The sequence below is a fragment of the Temnothorax curvispinosus genome, unplaced genomic scaffold (assembly GCF_003070985.1).
Source record: "Temnothorax curvispinosus isolate PA1 unplaced genomic scaffold, ASM307098v1 QBEX01002838.1, whole genome shotgun sequence".
In the NCBI taxonomy this organism is placed as follows: domain Eukaryota; kingdom Metazoa; phylum Arthropoda; class Insecta; order Hymenoptera; family Formicidae; genus Temnothorax; species Temnothorax curvispinosus.
Genome location: NW_020212618.1, coordinates 26574 through 32983, shown reverse-complemented (window position 1 = coordinate 32983; position 6410 = coordinate 26574). Strand labels below are relative to the sequence as shown.

The 6410-nt window shown below is 33.8% G+C and overlaps 1 long non-coding RNA gene across 1 annotated transcript; it reads left to right on the top strand.

Moving 5' to 3' along the window:
* Positions 1–2968: 2968 nt before the first annotated feature.
* On the top strand, positions 2969–3966 carry LOC112451993. Its single transcript, XR_003040445.1, has 3 exons — positions 2969–3029; positions 3584–3670; positions 3885–3966. It is a non-coding gene; the product is annotated as an uncharacterized LOC112451993 (long non-coding RNA).
* The last annotated feature ends 2444 nt before the right edge of the window (positions 3967–6410 follow it).

Sequence of the window (6410 nt, the reverse complement as noted above, 5' to 3'; positions counted from 1 at the left end):
GTTTATAGATAAAGAAATGAGTTCGCATTCTTCTGTACTTACTAAGCCATCGGCAAGAGTAGCAACAGCGTCACAATCGCGAGCAAGTATAAGTTTATCTGAAGGTAAAATAAGCTTTTATACTATCATGAAAAAATCAATACTGACTATTACAAACATTAAATTGCTGATAATTAAACATGCTTTCAGGTCAATTCAAGAACTTAGTTACTACATTTGAAGATATTTAATTTGACATAAGCAGCATAAAAAAGGACATCAATTGTATAAAAAAAAAAACTGCTTAGTGACAACGTTGCAGAGGAAAAGTTACCTGAGGAAACAGAGACTCTTATACCTGCCTTGTCATTGAGGAATCTGTCAAGTTTCAATGAATTTTTGAAACAAAAATCTATTTTTGAACTTTACGTAAGCAATTATATATATGTTGATTTGTTTTCTTTTTTAAAATTGTAAAAACTTTGTTTTGTTTTTCCAAAACTGTTCGTATTTTGTTATAAAAAAAAATACTTGTTATTCATGGAATGTCTTCAAAAAAAATTATCCAAAAAATTAAGGTTATTTTATTTTTGTTAATCATTTTCGCCGCCTTGGAGGAACTTCGCGAGCGGATCACACGCGGAGGATTCTCAGACGGATTATCCATAATGAATTAGTACAAAAATTAAACTGGGCAGGAAGAGGAGCCAAAACAAGTCTTCAATCTTTTGATGCCATATGCAAACTCATCCTTAGTAAGTCTACAATTGCAAGTGATTCTTGAAAATAAATTGTAATGCAATTTTCATATTGTAAAATTGAGTTTTCTTATACTTCATAGGATCAGCAAGCACTAATCAAGAAACATCTTATAAAATAACCAAAGAAACAATTAAATCTTGGTTACGTTATGCAATGGATCGAGATGGTGGTCGAAACAAAAGGAAGGAAACTATAAATAACAACCAGACTGATGAAGCACAATCAGAAAGTTATACAAGTTAAGAATTAAATTTTTTAATGTTTTCTCTTTCTATGAAAAAATAACTTTTTTTTATTTGATTTTCGATTTGCCATAAATCATGGAAAATGATTACTTTTTACAGATATTAAATTACTTTAAATTACTTTATATTAACTTACTTTGAGAATATCAATTATGATATTTCTTACTTTGCTCTTGATAAAAATGATACATTTTGCTGCTTTCTTTCATTGTGCACAATATAGTTTGTTTACTTTGTGACATTATTATTTACTGTTAGAAACATTAATATTGCTAGTTAGTATAATATGTCAATTGCATTTGAGACTAATATTTTTTTTTTTTTTTTTTTTTTTTAAGATAATTTATAACTGCAATTTTGTAAAAGTTTCTGCTAAACTTTAGAAGTTAAATATTGTTCGTAACGTTTTGTTTAGAAAAATGAAGACTGACCTTAACATATAATATAGTATAACAATAGTTTTATATCGATATAACAAACAATATTTTATACCAAATTATATTACAACACTAATACAAATTATATTATTTTGTTCATATTTATTTTAAATTGTGTACTATTCAGTCTTAGAATTAAAATATTTAATTGTGTAACTGTTTATTTTATTGCGTGTACTATGTATTATACAATAAAGATAATTCTATATCCGAATTTTAGACATGTTAATTTTATTATAGAAATTTATTTACTTTTATACATTCGCTGCTTATAATCTTTACATTTTTGAGGTTTAATTAATATCGACAATTTCTAATTAATAAATATACGATGTTTAACTAATATTATTTTTAATAATATTTGTAAATTTAAAAAATAAAATGGACGTCAATACATGTATGATGCATTTTATACTTATAGCTGTTGTATTTACTAATTACATGTTATTTATACATTATAATCTTATTAAATTATATAAATTATATAATATAGTTATATATATATAAATATATATATATAATTACATAAATTTTAACTCATTCCTACAAGAATTTCTAGAACTGTATAAATAACATGTAATTAGTAATACAACAGATATAAGTATAAAATGTATTGACGTCCATTTTATTTTTTAGATTTATTAATATTATTAAAAATAATATTAGTTAAACATCGTATACTTATTAATGCACCGGATGCACCCAATGTTGGTCCATTATCATTTAGGAACGTTGGGCCAATATCTAGAATTTAAATAGTCGACATATGTTCAATATTGGGCCAATGTTTTTGTGCGATTTGATCATTTTTAAATCGTTGGTACAATGTTGGCTAAATGTAACATCCCACACAGCACATAATATTGTAGAAGTATTGCAGTAATATTGCAATATAGTGGAAATATTACGTATTAAAATGAAATATTTCAGAAATATTACTGATTCAGAAGTATTACACGTTTTTAAATAATATTTTAATATTACAGTAATATTGCTGCAATATATTGTTGAAATATAATACTTTAGGTAGCAAAATAATGTCAAATGACATTTTAATGACATCTTATTGACGTCATTTCAGACGTTATTAAGGTATCACACAATCATACGTATTGCACAGATAATATATACCAGTTAAAGAATTTTGGACTAAAAGAAAGAAAAATCTAAATCAAAAAATGTGATGAAATCAAAAGAGACTGACTTGTACTTTTGGGGAATAAAAGTGATTAAGATAAATTTTATAAGTGGTGGTATTTAATTTTATAACTTGTTATTTGTTTTGTAATAATAAAAGGTAATTATATATACAATTAATTTTTAATTAAGAGCCAGTAAGTAAATTGATAATAAAATAAATGGATAAAATTTATATTTCTTATATAATCAATATTAAACTTTTCAAATTACGAGTTTGTCACACGGATAAAGAGAACATTTCTGAGTGCGTAAGTGGAGGAAAGAACGCTAGTGTGTGTGGCTATGCGCTTGGTCGCAGCACCGACCCCCACCATTCCCGGTCTTCTCTCGCTGTCTCTTGCATGACTCCGTGGGACCACGCAATCACGTGTACGACACCGCACAGAAACAATCGTTTTAATTTCAGGTAATTTTTCTTTGCTTAATCTGCTTAATCTCGATTATTATTTTTATCTACGCACTGGCGGATCCAATAATTTATTCCATTGTTTTTAATTTTTCTTTATTTAATAAATATTGTTCACACAAATATTTTTAAAAGTATTTTTGTATAATTATTACTAATATGTACATTATGTACATATATATTTGGCGTTTGTCTTTAAATCCAAAAATAGAGATTACGTGGCATAATAGTCTGCAAAAACCACGTTAATATCATAACAATCATTTCAATGACCATCTTAAAATACATATATTTGCTTTTATAACGTTATTAAACGAGTCTCTAATGAAATTATTTATTAACGGCTTCATACTTAAATCTTGATGCTAACTTAACCTAAAAAATTTTAACAGTTTAATCCAACTGGAGCCCTTAGTTGGAGATACGTGATAGAAATCTGTCGATCCCAAATCTCCTAAAAAGCAGTTTAATCATTAATTAAATGATTTAACCATAATTATTTAACCATTTACATGATTTTATAATAATTATTGTTTTTATGCTATATGTTACAGTATTGCTTTCCATCAGTGGATGTTCATGCAGTCCAGAGCAGCACCAAGTAGTTTGATAGAAGAGCAAAAGATTTATTTATTAGATATGTAAGTAAAAAAAAGTTAAATTTGATATAAACCATACTTTCTAATATTAATCGTCAATACTAAAAATCCAAAGTATACGTGTAACATCAACTACAGATTTTCAGTATACATAGATAGTGAATATCACAATACAGATTCATACTTAACCTACTTTTATGTTTAAAATATATAATTAGATGTAAATAATAATTACTGTTTTTGTATTATGTTGCAGTGTTACGTTGCTTTCCATCAGTGGAAGTTCACGCAGAGCAGCACCAAGCAGTTTGATTTCTATCAAACTCTTCTGAGCGACAACTTCATTTATTAGATACATAAGTAAGAAAAATTTAAACTTGGTATAAACTGCGTTCCAATATTTTAATATCCAGTACTGAAAATCTAAAGTGTATTTATAACATTAACCATAGATTTTCAGTATAGACAGTAAATATCGGAACACGTCATACTTAACCCCGTACTCTTATGTTTTAATATGTAATTATGTATGAAATAAACAGGATGATTTTTATTTCGTGTGCCAATCATCTCCGCTATAATTATCTCAGAAAGTATTGGAAAAATGTTTCAGATAAAAGTTCAAGAGTTCAAGGAGGACCAATAGACAATTTTATTAGATTTTGAGTCCGGGACCTGTGTTAAGCCTAATAGGATCCAAGTCAAATTATTTAAATAGAAACCCCCTTTTTATGGTATCATCTTTTTCTACTAATTAATATGAACAACTTTTGTCTGAAACATTTTTATTTGCCTTATACTTTTTGAGATATTCAAGGAAAACTTGGTATTTTTTTCAATATTTAGCTTACAATAGATGTGTTACGTCCAGCGGACTCCACGATATCCCTTTTTCGCGGGAATTCTTATACACCTAAGATAGCCCTAATATTAGGATAAACAAGCCGAGTACGGACGGTTATCGATCGGGGCGAGGTTAGATCTTGCATTCCTTTTTTTTTATACAACAATAATAGCTATTTGCCTAGACGACGAAGCGACCCTCCGGAGTAAAATATTGACAGACGGGGCATTCGTAATGAGATTTTTCTATCAACCTTGTCTAGCCCATAACTATAAACCCGGCGACAAGACGCGCCAAAAGGGCCTGAATCCCAGACAGAGTTGATGAAGATCTTTATTGCATCGAGCGAGCTTTCTAAAATTGCTCGTGCGATGTTTCCGACAAACAGAGACAAGGCCTAGGACGTGATTGTAAATACACGTGGCGGAAGTTCTGTTTGCCTTGTACCTACCATTAAGATTGAGAAGTATGCATCGTCTGTCGATATAAAAACAGGGTCGCGAGATAAGTAAGGAACCCCAATAAAAGAGAAATCGGCGATAGCCGAAAAACGAATGCGTCACTGGAAAGAACCGATGGGTTACACCCCCAATAAGACATGGGGCTTTAAGAGGGGGCTCACCAATAGAAAACCGCAAAATCGATAACCGTCTCTAGCTTTCTAGGATAGGCGTAAACCCAAAATTTACCCCTTGGGCAAGAAACATCTCGCCCAATAAGAATTCCCTTAAATAATAATTAGAAACATCCCGCCAACCAAAAATCCCTTAAACGAAAACCAGACACATCCCACACAAATCCACTCCTTCCATCCTTCGAACCTTCCTATTTAAATCGCGACGTCGCAGGACCCGGCCTCAGAGAAATTTTCTCAGTTTAAGTCTGCTCGGTTATAATCTAAACCTCATTCGTTTCGAGAAACTCACGTTTAGAGTCACGTTTAGAGTCAGTGCAGCAGATCCGACGGACCATCAGTCGCCCCGACTCACTCACCGACGAGTCCAACGTCCATTACTGAGAGAAGGCGTACTGAGACTCGTTCGAACTCAAGTCATCAAGTAGTAAGTCCCGTGATTTTCTTGATCCTTCTTTTTCCGCGTTATCGCCCCTCTTCTTAAACGGTCTATCGATTGTCGGACCCCCGGAAGCTCATTATATATTTGGGGGTCGGTCAGTGTAGGCATCAAGTTCCCAGCGGTCGTTGGCGTTGTCGTGGGCCTGACTTACCTCCCGGCGTCTCGTCGCTATCGTGGACTCAGCTGGTCCATTGATCTCCCTGAGCTTATGCTCGTGGGTCGGTTAGTGTAGGCATCGAGTTCCCAGCGGTCGTTGGCGTTGTGGTAGGTCTGACTTGGCTCCCGGCGTCTCGTCCCTGTCGTGGGCCCAGCCTGTCCACTGACCTCTCTCCCCCTCCTTTAAGCTCGACGATTTTTGCTCGCTTCCGACCGGGTCCGAGAGAGATCGACTAAATAAGTAAATAATTTTAGTGGACCCGAAAGTCCAAGCCCCTCAAGGACCGAATCTCCGCACGATCAGGCGACAAAGAAATCGCCAGAACAAGCGGTCGCGACGGGAGGTCGAACTTCCCCGGGAGCAGCTCAACGCCGGTCCTCCGCGACTCGCCATTCCACCGCCCCTACCAGTTTTCACAGAAGAACCCGGTTGTTCGAACCAGAATCGTCCCGCTAACATCCTGCCCAATCGCCCAGTCGTCCTGCCCTTTCGCCCAATTGTCGAACATCGCCCTATTTGCCGCGTGGCTCCGTTTCGCGTGGTCCCTCCTCGCGTGGTCCCCGTCAACCCCGACCCAGCCCGCTTCCTAGAACCTCCCGATTCTCCCTCCTCTTCCCGAAGTCCGTCTCCAACCTCTTCGACCGCCTCGACTCTCGATCTCGAGGAAGTAGGCGATCCAGAGATCGTAATCTTAGAATAAATTTT